Below are 16,843 nucleotides of genomic sequence, written 5' to 3' on the forward strand. Positions count from 1 at the left end.
GGGAAAACCAGCTATGTCAGGAGCTGACTCCATCATAAAGCTCATGAGGGTGCGTGTCTGCTGCCTTCCTCTTGGCTCTCAAGTGCTGGGTTTGGAATATTTAATGGGATCACCATGGCGGAGCCCTGGCACAACCACATGTAAGAAGAGTGCACAAGGTGAATGGGGGTTCCATGTGAGCCTCTGCTCCCTTCTCTGCACCACTGCACAGCTCTGGCCCTGTATGCTCCACACTCCACAACGTCCCCTCCGTCCAGTGTAGAGCCTGGCAGCCACCCAAAGCATGTGTGGGTGGGTGGTCCTTCATTTCCCAAATCTCTCCCTTAAAATGCTCTCCAGTGGTTGCACCTGCTGCCCAGCCAGCCAATGGGAGAGTGGAGGTGTCTGAAATGCCAATAATGCACCTTCCTCCAGGGGGTCCCTGCAAGAGGTCCTGGCAGAGGCAAACAGCACAGTCACATTCATCCTTATGCTGCTCCTCCAGGGGCCAACCAATAGGATGGAAATCTCCCTACAGAGTTCCCTCTCGATGACCATCAAGAACTGTTCTCCAAGTACCCTCTGCCTACCCGAATCCCAGACTGTGCCAAGTGCCATTGGTGGTGGTGGCAGACAGTAAGCACCACAGACTTCTCTGTGGGAATACAGCCATAACATCCACTGATCCGATCAGGGGACAGCATCCAAGTTTCATAGCTGCTGTGCAAGAAGCAAAAGGGAGATTCCCATGAGCAACTGAGAAAATTTTAAAAGCATATGGAGAATGTTTTCAAAGGTGACATATGCCTCTAAGGAAACCTGCGACTGGAAGCAGACACCACAGTGGAACCTGTGTGCATATCACAAAGGAAAATTCCAGGGGCACTACATTATCCCGTATGCAAGGAGCTCAAAAGTCTGCAGAGCAGGTTATCAATCGTAGCACCTGAACAAGCCAGTACAGCGTGGGTAAGCAGTATGGTAATGGTAAAGAAGCCATCAGGCAAATTGCGCATCTGCATAGACCAAAACCAGGCTGTGACGGGGCACAATAGCCCCGCACTGGGACTGCAAGGGTTAACTCTATGCTCTTGGCTGAGGAGGCTACGCCTCCATGACCCTCTGGGCATGCGCCCGCTGGAGACTAGATATAAAAGGGAGCAGCTTGGTTCATTCAGGGTGGACTGCTGAAGAGGGAGGATGCAAGCTCCAGCCTGGGAATTGCGGAAGCCCCAGACGGCAGAAGCCAGGGACACTGAGGGTCCCTCTGGAGGACGTCCAAGAAGCGTCAGAGCTGCTGGGAGCTGCACTGACCGAGCAGTCCAGAGACCCTGGGGACGCTGCACCAGGAACAGGGTAGGAAGTAGCTCAGGGGGGCTAGTTATTGTGCCATGTGGGATCAGTGTGTTTCAGGCAGATTCCCCGCTGACCCAGTGGTGGGCATATTTGCCACTGACAGGGCCCTGAACTGGGACCTGGTGGAGCTGGGAGGGCCCGGGGCCTCCTACTCAGCTGCCACTACTGCCCCCGCTTCCCCAAGTGGCGGCCCACTCCCCCGGCTGGCTGCCAGGCCACACAGCCCTGCTGAACAGGGCAGCCCTATTGGCTCTGACTTCTAGGCCAAGCTATACCAAGACAAGGGATGGTTGTATAAACTCAGCCATGGGGCCATCATTACCCACCCCCATCCCAAGAAGGCGCTCTTGCCCTGCAACATGGGCTCTGAAAAGATGCCACTCTCCCCTGGTGACAATTGATGACAACCTGACAGAACTTGCCAATGCCAGAACTGTTAGTCTGTGATGTGAGGAACGGGTTCTGGCATCCTGACAACCTATGCAATGTCAACTGGTCACTCCAAGATGGCTGCATATGCCAATGGACTAGATGTGTTCCAGGAAGAAAGTGTGCAGATGACACAAAAATTGGGAAAGGGGTAAATAATAAAGAACAATCTGTGCTGCTTGGTAAACTGGACACAAGCAAATGATATGTGTTTTAATATGGCTAAATGTAAACCTATACATCTCTGAACAAAGAATGTAGGCCATACTTACACTATGGGGGACTCTATTCTGGAAGCAGTGACTGAAAAAGTTTTGGGAGTCATGGTGGACAATCAGCTGAACATGAGTTCCCAATGTGACACTGTGACCAAAAGAGCTAATGCCCTCCTAGGATGCTGTGATGAGAGTTGTATCCCACACAGACCCTGAAGGAGCTAATGTGGGCCCGAGGGGCCAGTTAGGGTACCTGGCTGCACCTGGAGGGAGAGTTGGGCATAACTGAACAAGAGCTTTGCTGGGCCAGAGTAGGCTGGATTAAAAAGTCAGGAAATTTGCTGCAGAAGGAGGCTTCAGAGAAAGAGTGCATTGAGGAGAGGAGGAGAAATCCCAGGGGGAGAATAAGCCCTGGGGTTCAACCCCACAGGAGTTGTGAGCAAGGACACCTGAGTAGGTAGGAAGAAGTCCAGGGAAACAGCAACAAGTGGTAGGACTGTGCAGACCTTGGCTGCTTGTTCTAGGGTCCCTGGGATGGAAAACCAGTGTAGAGGCTGGGCCTGGGTTCCCCTACTAGCCACTGGGAAGTGGCAGAGGAGCACTAGAGATGCCAGCTAGACAGCTGGTCCAGAGAGACTTTGTTACCCTGGAAGAGGATGACAACAGTGACCTGGCCAGAGTGCCGAGTCATGATGAGCACCCCAAGTCCAGGAGGGAGAGGGGTCATAGAATATCAGAGTTAGAAGGGACCTAAGGAGGTCTTCTAGTCCCACCCCCTGCTCAAAGCAGGACCAAGCCCCAGAGAGATTTTTACCCCAGTTCCCTAAATTGAACTCACAACCCTGGCTTTAGCAGGCCTATGCTCAAACCACTGAGCTATCCCTCCCCTCCCATGGCGCAGGGAAGAGGTCATCAGACCTGAGCAGAGCTAATCCCCAGATGCGGCCACAAGGAGGCATTCCTAATGGTAAGTGATCCCTCTCACAGATACTTAAACAGGGGACCTCAAGTACAAGTAGAGGGGTTATTTTATCTCTGTACTAGGCACTGGTGCGACCACCGCTGCAATATTGTGTCCAGTTCTGGTGCCCACAATTCAACAAGGATTTTGATAAACTGGAGAGGGTGCAGAGAAGAGCCATGAGAATGACTGATGGATTAGAAAATGTGTTTTATAGTGATCGAGCTCTTTGGGTCTATCTATTTAGCTTAACAAAGAGAAGGTTAAGAGCTGACTTTACTAAAGTCTGTAAATATTTAATCATGGGCTCTTCGGTCTAGCAGGGAAAGGTATAACATAATCCAGTGGCCAGAAGTTGAAGATACACAAATTCAGATGGGAAATAAGGTGTACATTCTTAATGGTGAGAGTAATTAACCATTGGAACAATTTACCAATGATTGTGCTGGATTCTCCATCACTGACAATTTTAAAATCAAGATTGCATGTTGTTCTAAAAGCTGCCCTAGGAATAATTTTGGAGAAGTTTTATGGCCTGTGTTGTACAGGAGGTCAGACTAGATTATCTCACCCAAGCGCAAGAAGGGCAGCTTGGGATGAAAATAATTGCAGATGATATCCTCACTCTAGGTAAAGGGAATAATGATAAAGAAGCTGAAAAAGACCCTGACAGAAAGCTATAAGCTTCTCTACAGCAATGCAGGGACAAGACCATAAAACTCAAACAGCATGTGGTGACATACATTGGACTTTGCTCACAGCAGAGGTACTGAATGCAGATCCCAACAAGATCAGGACAGAGACATGCCAGCTCCAGTGGATTGAAAGGGATACAGCTCTTCATAGGAATGATAAGTTTTCTGTCCACACCTGGCTGCAGTGACAGAACCCATACATGGACTCACAAAGCAGGATGTTGAGTGGGACTGGGCAGGTTCCCAACAGGAAACATTTAATATACTGAAACAAATTATAACAGACGCCCCTGTTGTGAAGTACTATCAACCAGGAGAGCCACTGACTCTCCAATGGGATGCATCAGAGAAAGCGTTGGTTTTATTTCTTTTGCAGGAGCAGCTGGTCGGTTATCTCAGCAGAGACCTTCAGAGATTGAACAGGAGAAATGCCCAAATGGAAAAGGAGCTTCTAATTGTGGTATTTGGAGTGAAGCAATTCCATCAGTGCCCGTATGACCACCCAGTCAGAGTGAAATCAGACCACAAGTTTCACTTGCTCAACTCCGCCTGCCCTCAGCTTCACTCTTGAAATAGATTAGTCTCTCTAGAAACAGAAGCAAAGGTGTACTGTTTGTTTTGAGTTCTATTTTGCATTGTGCCTAGGTTTGGCATCAAAACCAAAATCCATTGAAAGAAATCCCCAAGAAGGGCAGTTTGCTTTGGAACTTCGCAGCAGAGGGGAAAAAAAATCATACCTGGCAAGACTGCTATGATCTAGTCTCACCATCTGCTAGCACAGGCCAGAGAATTCCACCCAGGAATTCTTGCACTGAACCCAGTAATGTGTGGGTGGGCTGGCACAGACCTTTAAAAACAAACACCAACGTCCGAGTTTAAAGACTCCATATGATAGAGAATTGACCGTTTGTGTTCCAGTTGTTATTCATCCTCATTTCAAAATTTGCTTCCTGTTTCCAGTTCAGGACAGAAAACAAGTGAGACACTCAGAGCATGGCAGTAGGACAGGAATTGAGGGTGGCTGTGGCTCTTACATACTGTCACACTAAGCCTTTAGATCTGCAATGGGTCATGTATGCAGCTCCACTGGTAACGTCTCTTTAAATGGTCCTTGTCCCACCCCAGGGAGGTAGACAATTCTCGAAGGCGAGTCTTAGCAAGGGCCTCCTATAAAGGAACAGAAAAAGCTAAAGCACCCTCCTATTTTGTTTGGTTACTTTTCTGTTGGTAAGTGGCATTTGCCAAACAGCTCCATAAACTCAGGCTGGATACAATCCAGTATAACAATCTCAACCTAAGCCTGAAGGCCAAATCAATTGCATGTTTCCACTCAACATTCTGCTGCCTGCTCTATCTAGCCCATGGATGGAAAACACCCTGCGGTTGGTTTCCTGTTTGTCTCCTCCCTTGATTTTAAACTGCAGCTTGTACAATTAATATACTAAGGTCACATGTGGCTGCCTTGCCGTTTTCCTGTACAAAGTACAGCAAAATGCTTTTTTTATTTCGTTTTCCATTTAAAATACACCTGGCTGCATGTTCTAGATGCACAGCTAAGAAATATGACAATGCTAACGCTAAAGAGTCCCAAGAAATTATAAACTCTTCCTCACCCAGTAGCAGTTTCTGTAATCAGGATGATCACATGAACACTCACCGCACCCAGAAAGCAACACACCCAACTGCTAGACTGAGTTTCATCTTCAAAGAATTCATATTTGACCCAAAATAGAAAATGATTATTCAGAGGGAATTAGTGGAAAATATGGGGGAGGGGTGTACCTTTAAATTTAGGACCAAAAGTGACAGTGACATTTCAGCCAGGAAAGGACGTATTAATCCCCTATGAGATCTTCACACTTCTGTCTCTCTGTGCTAATTCCAGATTGAGCAAAAGAAGAAGATCTATAGCTAAGCTTTAGTGGGAGCCAAGGCATGGAGCTGTGTCTATGTCAGGCTTTCAGCTGAAATATTTTTCACTGGCACTGACTCAGGTACAGGTCTGCTGTTCGGGACAATAATGGGGGTGCTCTGAGTGACCCCCAGTGTTTTTAGCACTGTACTATCTAACCCTGCTTGGGTAAGAATGCCAGCATCTTGGCCACACTAGGGCTCCCACTGTTGCTATCACTGCCAGAACTACTCTAGTTTTAATATGGGAGGGGGAGAGTTTTCAGACCAAAAGCTAGTGTAGACAGAGCTCCCCAGTTCAAGGAAGCTCCTGAAACCAAGCTTGTTTGTCTAGGAAAAGGGGGATGAATCCACATTCCAAAAGGAACGACCCTGAGACTGCCACAGCCAGCACCTTGGAGTACTATGGGGTGGCTCACAGACAGTGAAGATGGCCACTCAGCTGGGTAGACAAATAGAGCATGGCAAGTCTGCCTGAAAACAGAGAGGCCACTTGGTCTTATGGATGAGAAATGCTACTGAGAGAGGGGGAAGGTGCAGAAATAATGAGGTGTTGGGGTCTCTGTGCCCCTCACTTTCCTCTTCTCTTCTCTGGCTCTTCCATCCCCCAAGGCAGGGGCAGCTCCAGGCACCAGCACGCCAAGCGCATGCTTGGGGCGGCAAGCCGCAGGGGGCGCTCTGCCGGTCGCCGCGAGGGCGGCAGGCAGGCTGCCTTCAGCAGCATGCCTGTGGAGGGTCCGCTGGTCCTGTGGCGAACCTCCTGCAGGCTGCTGCCGAATTCGCGGGACCGGGGATCTCCCGCAGGCAAGCCGCCGAAGGCAGCCTGCCTGCCTGCCATGCTTGGGGCGGCAAAATGCCTAGAGCCACCCCTGTCCCAAGGTCTCTACTTCCCTCCTCACCCTCCCATCCATCCCTCCCGTCACTACTTCCCTTTCCTTAGTCCTCGCACACAGCCTCCAGGCACCAACATGATCTCCCCTTTCATTGCACTCCTACATAATCTCCCCTTTTGGTGTGCAATCTCTCCTCACTCCTGCTGAACCCCATCCATTATGGGGGTTCTCTCGCACCTTCCTCTGAAGCAGCTGGTGCTAGTCACCGTCTCAGACAAGATACTGGATTACAGGGACCAGTGGCCTGAACCAGTCTGGCTGTTCCTATGTTCCTACGGTATTTGTATATCAGACAGGCATTCCCCTAATAGCCCAGCTGCAGAATAGCCTCAGCAGTATGATCTGGAGTAGCCCAGATCCAACTACTTATAGATAGCAGCCTCAAAGCCTGGGATGGAGAAACAGCTGCTCCTCTTTTATAGGATCAATATACTTTTTAGGTCAAATACTGGTGCCTAGTTACTATTTTTAGATTTTAAATTCTTTGGGGCAGGCACTGTTTTCTTTACCTTTATACTGGGCCTACTGCAACAATAATACACGTACTGTAACAGTAATGAGCAATATGGTTGGCATTTTGCAGTTACTGTTCTGTGCATTTCTAAAGTAAAAATATAAAGCAATAGCTATTTTGTACGGGATTTGAGATAGTGAAACAAGGTGTAATCGCTTGAAATACTACATGCATACATTTGAAATGCATTACCCTTCCTCCTCCCAAGAGGAAGGGCAATTAGGCAAAGGAATGATCTGCCTAGGCAGGTGGCTGGGGCAGGCTTTCTAGAAGCCTGCAAGGGGAACCTTGACAAACAACTTGAGGGACAAAGGAAACTTCTGCTCCTGAGGGGAGGCCTCTCCGAGCCCATCAACTGTTAGAGAAAGAACGACAAGTTAAATATTAGCAAGGTAGAGCAAAGCAGGAATTCAGAAACAATTTGCCCCTGGGGAAACCAGGAAATCTGACTCGTAACAAAATAACCCACCCAGACACACAGCTATTTTGGTTAGAAGCGTGAGTTTTTACTGATCTAGTTATACAGGTATAAGCCCTAGTATGGATGAATTGTACTGGTACAAGGGCGCCACCTACAAGTGTAATCTATTTCCCTCCCCAAATGGCAATAAACTATGCCGGTATAAGCACTGTGGTTCCAGTATAACTGAGCCCAGACTAGGAGGGGTGCTACGCAACTCGCATGGTTAAATTGTTGAACTGGTTATGCATAGGCAGAATCTTAGGCTAGATCCCACTATATCTTCTCATGTTTCACTTTTTGGACAAACTGAGCTGTGCTCCTAGTGAGAGCAGTGGAAACACGATGCTATAGTTGTCTCTCATAAAAGCTGTTGGTACCTCAGCACATAAGCAATCAATCTACCCTACAAAAACACTGAGCCTATTAGAAGAGAGCTGTTAAAATGGATTGCAACCTGCCTCAAGGACAGGAATCTGTTCGCTGCAGAGAAAGGCACTAAATGAGGTGCCCCCTAGGACCAATAATTGAGCATAAAGTTAGCAGTAGCTGGATCCTGAGGATAACACAAGCAATACCACAGCTGTATTCCTGTGGTTATAAGGGCAGTTTAATAGACCACTAACTAAATCACTGTGTTTTACTCTATCACTAGAGAACTTTTGATTGATTTTTGTACCAGCCTCACTCTAGTCCAGCCATTTTTAATTTATTGGGATTTTCTTGCAAGAACTGTTTTCTTCTCTATATAGCTCTCTTCTTCACACGGGAGTCCAAGTTTCTGCTATAACACATAGACCCTACATTTTCACCAGTAAGTGACATCACCCAGTAAATATGTTGTTAGAGGACCATCATGCTTGCTCTGTACAATATTCTACTCATCCAAAACCTTAATAACCAAAGAAATCCAAAGTTAGGGCATAACTATCAAACATTCCATGCCACCTGCCCATCTTGTAGGATACTGTCACTGACACACTACTTTCCCTTACACGCCCACCAGGCACTTGCATTATACTGCAAAACCTTAATGCTCACAGCAGCAACAGGGTCAGTGATACAGTGAGCAAAGACCCAACTGTTTGTAACAAAAGCACAGGCCCTCAGTGTCCCCCTCACTTGCACCCTGATTGCCATGTTCCCTCTGGGCATTGTGACAGCTAGAGAATAACCAGAGTGTAGGAATACAGGAATGACACAATACATCCCTAGAATACCCCCGGTACCAGGGGCTTCTGCAGAGTTGGGGTGCAGAGACACTGTGGCTAGCTCTGTGATTGCCAAAGAGGACCCCTATGCTAGGGAAATGCCCGGGGCAGGGTGGGCAGGATCTTTATGGCTGTTTTGTGGCCACCAATGAAGTAGGACCATTGTCCTGGGTGATAGAACGTCTTATTCTGATTCTTGCAAGTTGACTCAGGATCTCAAGACTTATATACTTAGTGGTGCACTCTAGGTGATTATTGGCCCAATATACAAAGGTGGGTGTATGCTGGATCATATTTATTGGCTGGGATTGGACCTTGTCCTCTTTGTGCACAGATCTGGTCTTACCCAATTCCTCTCAAAGCAGAACTGATTGCCTTGCTCTGCTCTCAGACTGTCTAGGAGTATTCTGGTTTCAGAATTCTCTGCAGGAAAATACCGCAGCTGATGTACCAGGCCATTGTGGTCATCATTTTAATATTGGCCATCACAAGCCCCATGTTCACAGCATCTTTGGGGACAGCCGACAAACAGACAGACCTGCACCTCTCAGGAGGAGCATTGCTTAGTCTAGCTGGTTGTGGCAAAGACTTTCTGCAGTATAAGCCATGGCTAAGGTGAAGGCCAAGCTGTCTTCTTAGGTGATGTCCACACTACAGCCAATGTTGGCAAAACTTGTATGTCACTCGGGTGTGAATATTCCAACCGCAGAGCGACATAAGTGTTTAATAGCACAGTGCTATGTTGATAGGAGAGCTTCTCCCACCAACATAACTTATGTTGCTCGCGGAGGTGGTTTTTCTATGCTGACGGGGGAGCTTTCTCCAGTCAGCACAGAGCATCTTCACCAGACATGCTTCAACGGCACAGCTGTAGCAGTACAGCTGCTGCACTACAGCTCCACTGTACATACAGACATGGCCTTAGATGGAACATCTACACAGCGTAGACAAGTGAAACAGTCTCTTCTCACTAACCATTGCCCTGTCTCAGGCCTTCCATTTTGGTGAAGAAGAGAGAGAGAGAAAGTTGTGCAGAAGTGGCTCTACTACTGTCTGGAAGGTTTTAATATCCTTGACCTATCTGTGGTCTGGTTAGAGTCTGTGGGAGCCAGACATTCTGTGTGGAGGGTGCTGGAGCTTGTAGCTTGTGTTGGGGCTCCAGAGAATGGAGTCAGGATCATCCATTTGCTCTGGCTGCTGCTGGAGGAAACTAGGTGGTAGAGAAGTGTTTATAAGGACGAGGTGGGAATGGTGGTTATAACAAGCAGGCATTGTTTTGTGGACTGGTCTAGATTACTGGCAGTATGTGGACAACATTGATTTTAGTTATGTTTTACTGATGTAAATGCAGGCTTAGACAGTGAGTGCTTGTTATCAATAAATATCCCAGGAACTGCTTTAGCTAAGATTGCATAATAGTTTCCATACATAAGAATTATTTGCATAACAGTGACATCCCAGCCCAAGTTGCTGATAACACTCTCCCCCTCCCCAAATATATATAGGGACTATGTGAAACTGAAGTTTAACTGGAACCCACACAGATCCCTTGGGAATTCTGCACATAAACCAGCAAGCCTGCCCGCCCCCAAATTAATATACTGATACAAGCTTGGCTCACTGTCGATTACACAAATGGCTTCCTACTCACAGTCTAATACTCACACCCTTAGAAATCTTAAAAAGAAAGCAAGTCATCGGTTCAGATGACGGAAGCAAAGTCACAATGAGAAGAGAGAAAGATGTGTTATCATCTATGAGATTTATGTTGTCAAGTATCAGAGGGGTAGCCGTGTTAGTCTGGATCTGTAAAAGCAGCAAAGAGTCCTGTGGCACCTTATAGACTAACAGATGTTTTGTTGTTGTTTGCCTGCCATCTAGTGGAGAAAAGACAGGGGAGGGAATGATGACTCAGTGATAAAATTCTCAGCAAGACTGAGGCCATGGCTACACTCACACTTTACAGCGCTGCAACTTTCGCGCTCAGGGGTGTGAAAAAACACCCCCCTGAGCGCTACAAGATACAGTGCTGTAAAGCGTCAGTGTAATCAGGGCGGCAGCGCTGGGAGCGCGGCTCCCAGCGCTGCACGCTACACCTGTAAAGGATGTGGTTTACATGCAGCGCTGAGAGAGCTGTCTCCCAGCACTGCCGCTCCGACTACACTCACACTTCAAAGCGCTGCCGGGGCAGCACTTTGAAATTCCAAATGTAGCCATACCCTGAGTTGCAATCCCACAGCCATAGGTCACTAGTCATTTAAAACACTTGGTGGCCAAGATCTTTTAAAAAGAGACATTTTGGGTGCCCAGAGACACCTTAAAAAGGCCCAATTTTCAGAGAGGGCTGAGCACCCACTCTTTGAAAATCAGGCCCTTCAAGGTGTCAGGTTGGGCCTTCAAAACCACTAATCAATTTTGAAAGTCTTGGCCCTTGATTTTCAAGTACTACACAACTTACAGTGAATATCAAAAGGCACAGAAACAAATATATAGACAAGGTAAATTCCAAGCAAATAAATCTGCAGTTAATTTAGTACAAGATTCAGAAAACAAGTGCTCAAAAGTTACAAACTTCCAAATGTAAACACAGAACACAGATCCTTAGTTCTCTCTGCCCGCTAAGGCAGAAATACTTCCAATCCTTGTTGCTGGTTATACTCAATGAGGGCAGGGTGAGTCGATTTTATGTATCTTTTTAATTTAGAGAATATCACTAATAAAGCTTTAGAATAGTAAACAGTGAGAGAATTCTAGAAGTCCAATTTCCTTACTATTTATGCTGTTTATTCACTTTTTACATTTTGCTCAGATTGGATTATGGCAATCACAAAGTTTAAGGCCAGAAGGGACCATTAGATCATGTAGTCCAGTGGTGTTCGACCTGTGGTCCGTGGACCCCTGGGTTCACAAACTATGTCTAAGGCAGTGGTTCTCAAACTTTTGTACTGGTGACCTCTTTCACATACCAAGCCTCTGAGTGTGACCCCCTTATAAATTAAAAACACTTTTTTGTATATTTAATACCATTATAAATGCTGTAGGCAAAGCGGGGTTTAAAGTGGAGGCTGACAGCTCGCGACCCACCCCATGTAATAACCTTGTGACCCCCTGGTCAAAGGGGTCTGCAAAAAGTGACTAAAAAAATAAAAGAACAAGGAGTATTTGTGGCACCTTAGAAACTAACAAATTTATCTAAGCATAAGCTTTTGTGGGCTACAGTCCACTTCATCAGATGCATGCAGTGGAAGATACAGTAGAAAAATATATATACAGAGAACACAGGAAAAAATGGGTGTTGCCATACTAACTGTAACAAGGGTAATTAATTAAGGTGAGCTATTAGGTGAGCTATTATCAGCAGAAGAAAAAAAACCTGATTATCACTACAAAAGGATGGCCCATTTCCAACCGTTGACAAGAAGGTGTGAGTAACAGTAGGGGGGGAAATATAGCTAGGAATACTGGTAGCGTAGGGCCTGAGGAGAGAGTTTACATAGCCAGACAATCCTGCTGTCAGGGTGCCAATGCCTGAGATGATGGGGCGTCCAGGATTTCCAGGTTTATGGATCTTGGGTAGCAGACAGAATACCCCTGGTCTGGGCTCTAGGGGTGTGTGCAGATTTGTTCTTGTGCTTTTTCAGGGAGTTTCCTGAAGTGGGTTTTAGCCCTTTCTCACGTTGCATCAAATGCCATGCTGAGTACATGTAACATTTATAGCTGAATTCTGTTCAGTCTGTTTTCAGTCTAAGACTTCTATGGTTGGGGTCTGTGGACCACAGGATGAATTTCCAAAGGGGGCGACATTTTTTAAGGGTCCACAAATGAAAAAAGGTTGAAAACCACTGATCTAGTCTGACCTCCTGTATATCAGGTCCTTAGTACTGCAATGTTTGGGTTTCAAATCCTGCAGGGGAATATTTACTTGTTTAATAACAACTGTTTTCACTGGCATTTTTTGAATTATGGAAAATTTCCTATTGGTTTTATAAAAACTCATTTCTTGTTGCACACTGTGACCCTTAGCCAGCCTCTCCTAGATGGCCTGTAAATTACCTCCTCCCAGATCTGCTCAAACTGGCTGCAAAGGCCTCTCAAACAAACAAACGAAACTTGGAGGGGCGGAGGATAACTCATCACAACAAAATGTTCTTATCTCACCAGGAGTCCCTGAGGGGGTGCCATTTTCCCAGTGCTCCTCCACAGCTTGAAAGCAAAGTCAAAGCAGCTTAGTCTTAAGGCTTGTCTACACTACCAGCCAGATCAATGGGCTGCGATTAATCCAGCAGGGGTTGATTTATCGTGTCTAGTATAGATGCGATAAATCAACCGCTGATCTCTGGTACTCCACCTCAATGAGAAGCGCAAGGGGAATCAACAGGAGAGCGTCTCCCGTCGACACACCACAGTGAAGACACCACAGTAAGTAGATCTAAGTACGTCAACTTCAGCTACATTATTCACGTAGCTGAAGTTGCATAACATAGATCAATCCTCCTCCCCCACTCCCCGTAACGTAGACCAGCCCTCCTTCTCCCCCTCCCAAGCCTGAGAGAGGTTAGCAGATCCTCTTCCTACCAGTCTCTTTCTCCCTCCTTCCCAAAACTCATCCTGATCGGCTGAGAGAAGGGAGTTCTGCTCCCTCCCACAAACTACAAAGCTCCTGGCCCAGGTCCTAAACAAAATAGTAGCCTGGGGTTTTCCCAGATACCATCACCCCAAGACCACACCCTCTCTCTTAGCATCTGTCACTATCCTTCCCTGGGTCTCTCTGCCCCAGAACTCCTGGAATGGGATAGTCTGCCTGCCCTGTCTAGAACTTCCCCTTCTGACTTTAAAGGGCCAGTATACCATTGCACACCACCATCCTTTTACACTCTCCTCAGAGCAATCCCATGGTCCTGCTCTCCAGACTTTACCCAGGGGAAAAAAAAAACTGATTTGGTTTCCCAGGTTAGTACCAGGCCAGAAGGACAAAGGGCTGTAGGGCCAGGTACCAGCAGGTGATTCCACTGTTTGTCTTTCATAGCTTCGAACCACCATAAAAGCACGTGACCAGTGACTAAAGTGACTACCCATGAGGTAGTAATATAGCATACCCACTGTCCATTAAACTACTAGACATTCCTTGGTGGTGGAATACGGAGTTTTTCCAGGCAAAAAGCTTGTGACTTAGGTATAGGACAGAATGCTCCCCTTCAAACTCTTGTGAGAGAACAGCCCCCAAACCTAGTTGTCACACAAATGAGTGATCAGAATCGGGGAGTGTAATATTATAGGCTGGGAGCATAAAATGTCTTTCAAATGACTGAGGCCTCTTTCATGCAGATCAGTCCCATTCACTAGTTTTGGAAATAACTGCTTCATCAGTTCAGTTAATGGAGTGGCTAGGACAGCAAATTGGGCTACAAGTAGTCTGTAATATCCTGTTAACCACCAGAAGTGCCCACAGTTGTTTCTTTGTGGTAGAAACTAACCAATTCTTCAGGGCCTCTACTGTGTCCTTCAAGGGCTGAATGCATCTGTTCCCAACCTAGTAGCTTAGGTATTTTATTCTTGGTTCCTGAATCTTCACTTTTGGGGTAGGTTGTGAGTCCAGCTGCTCCAACACATAATCCATGAATCACGGGAATGTGGTAGGTGCTTTGTGCAACACAAGAGACGCCAAGGTGAACTGAAGTAGACCAAAAGGGGTGGCAAAAACAGTCCCTCTCTAGAGATTCTGGTGTTAGGAGGAATCTGCTGGTCACCAGATCCAAGGGTGGTATATTCTTTTTAAGATGAGCATTTTAGAGAGAACATTTTTTCTATATAAATGTTACTTTGGTATCCTGTAACCAAGAAGCCTGCTTTAAAGCAATGTCATAGCCCCGGTGGGAACAGAACTGCAGGGTCTGAGCCTAAGCCAGAGCTGCTGAGGCGATCATGGTTGATACATGGGGGACTGTGCAACCCACCAAGTCGGAAAATGGGGTAGAATTACCCAAGACCTAGAGGGGATGCATTCAGAGACAACTGGAGGGGTCAGAGGAGCAGTTTGCCCCATAACTATGACAGGATCTAGATAGAGTCTTTAGTGCCAAGTGCCCCATCACGATCAGTTGTTCCATCAAGCAAAGGATGCACTGCATTACAATAGTTCTGCAAGAGCGGGGACCCTTCCATCCTTAACTATGAGATCCAGCTCTCCTTGTGATCAGTGCCCATACAAAAACAAGGAGAAAGTCCTATGGACGTGTGGGATATCTCACAGATTGCAAAGATATGACAATAACCTATCCCCATCTTTTGCATCTGTTTCCACAAATTTCTGGAGCATTAATTTCAGGATACAGTGAAATCACTCCACCAGTTGGTCTGTAGTACAAGTGGTTTTAACTTGAGTAGCTGCCATGCCTCTTAATATGTGGGACACAATGTTAATCTCCAGCCAGTAAGGTTCTCTGTGGGCAACTCTACCCAGGAGAATATATGCTCCTACAACTTCCTCAAGGTGCCACTCATTGGCATTACACATGATGCACACAGCCAGTGCATTTCCTTGTAAATCCCTGACCAGAAAGTGGGCTCACAGTGATTTTGTCCCATCCTAGGTCACATACACAGGACAGAACATGTTTCAGTTGTAGGATTTTCCCTTTGTGGTGGTCAGGGTGCTGGCATTTGGTATCTCCTCAGTCCTCAAGTATTGGTCTATTCAATAGAGCAGGTCATTCTCCAGTGGGAAGTGGGGTAGTCTGCAGCCTTCTCATCCCTGCCAGCTGGAGATACGTCTCTCTCCAGAGGCGTCCACCTGTTACTTAGCCACTAAGTCAAAAATTGGCGAGAATGTGGTGTTTGGTCTAGTGGTCTCTCTTGTACCCCTGTGGTAGCCACATTCTCATTGCTCTGATCAGTGGAAGTACTTCCCCCCATGCTCATCTGTGGTGACCATTTCATTTTCCCTTCCCTAGTGTGATTCAAATTCACCCTGGCTTCACCCTGACTTCCATTTCCAGCTTCTGGACTTCCAGGGACAGAACTAAACTTTACAAAGAACTGAGTCCACCAGGGGAGTGCAAGCATAAATCCCTCGGGCGGGCTCTCTCCTTCTTGTCTGGGTCCTGACTGTAGGGCAATAGCTGAATCCAGTAGGTCCCAGAAATGCTTCCAGTCTCATCCAATCACCATCAGCCTGGGAAGGATCTTGAGATTTTTACCAGAATCTCCTCTTCATGATTCCCCATTCACATGACAACAATAGGACTGGGATAAGGCTTAGCATCTCCAAGTACAAATGAAACAACAGATATGTGTTTAGCAAGTGGTCTGCTAGTATCAGATCCCCTCAGACTGTGTCTGGCTACATCCTGAGCCCACTAGACCAGATGTGGTTCTCTCTTCAATTTGGACAGGCAGCAGAAATCCTCTAGGTGCCTTATCTGATACACATACCGTAACGCTACAAGTCTGCTCCTGTCCTGAAAAATCTCACTCCATTAGTAGTCTGGATTTCTTTATCTATCTAAGCCAACTGCACCAAAAGCACTTCCTGAAACCCTCAGATTGCCAAGAGCAGGGCAAAGAATCAGGCTCTTGACACCTCTCCACTCTCTGCTGCACCCTTTGTAAATGCAGCACAGAAACTGCACTACTGTGTATGCATCACTCCTCTTTTATTCACCGATCCAACACACACCAGTCACAAAAAGAAAAGTTAAGGAAAACTGCAGCGGGCTATGAAAGGTATTTAAATACAATATTCGGCAGAATTACAAAGAAAAGCAGTCACTAAAAAAGCATAAAATTATCCCTGTTGGAAGTGATCACAGGGGTTTAGGAAACAGGAACATTACTCACAGAAACTGAAATATGAACACAATAATTATATTAAACATAATTAAGAAGCTAACAAACTGACACTGTGAAATTGTAACATCATCGACCAGGGCTGAGAATAAATCACTATTAGAAAGACACCAGGTCTTTCAAAGTTATTTTAAAATCAACTCTGAGCCTGATCCCAGTCTCACTGAAATCAATGACAAAACTCATTGGCTTCAGTGGGAGCAGGATTGGACCCCTTTTGGTTAACTGAATAAATACATTACTTTATAACAACTCAATGTCTGTTCTCCTGCTCTTTCTAGTGATGCAGCTGATTCTGTTCTGTTCTGCAAACTGAGTGCCTCTTGGAAATCTAATTAAAATTGCAGCCACACTGAAAGAGGCAACAACCCCAT

At 46.4% G+C, this 16,843-nt stretch overlaps 1 protein-coding gene across 3 annotated transcripts in view; it reads right to left on the reverse strand.

Annotated features, from left to right (window-relative positions):
• Positions 1 to 16,843, reverse strand: part of CCDC30 (coiled-coil domain containing 30) — a 140,964-nt gene that overhangs the window by 113,731 nt on the left and 10,390 nt on the right. The window lies entirely within an intron of this gene.

Source organism: Gopherus flavomarginatus, chromosome 21 (genome assembly GCF_025201925.1).
Source record: "Gopherus flavomarginatus isolate rGopFla2 chromosome 21, rGopFla2.mat.asm, whole genome shotgun sequence".
In the NCBI taxonomy this organism is placed as follows: domain Eukaryota; kingdom Metazoa; phylum Chordata; order Testudines; family Testudinidae; genus Gopherus; species Gopherus flavomarginatus.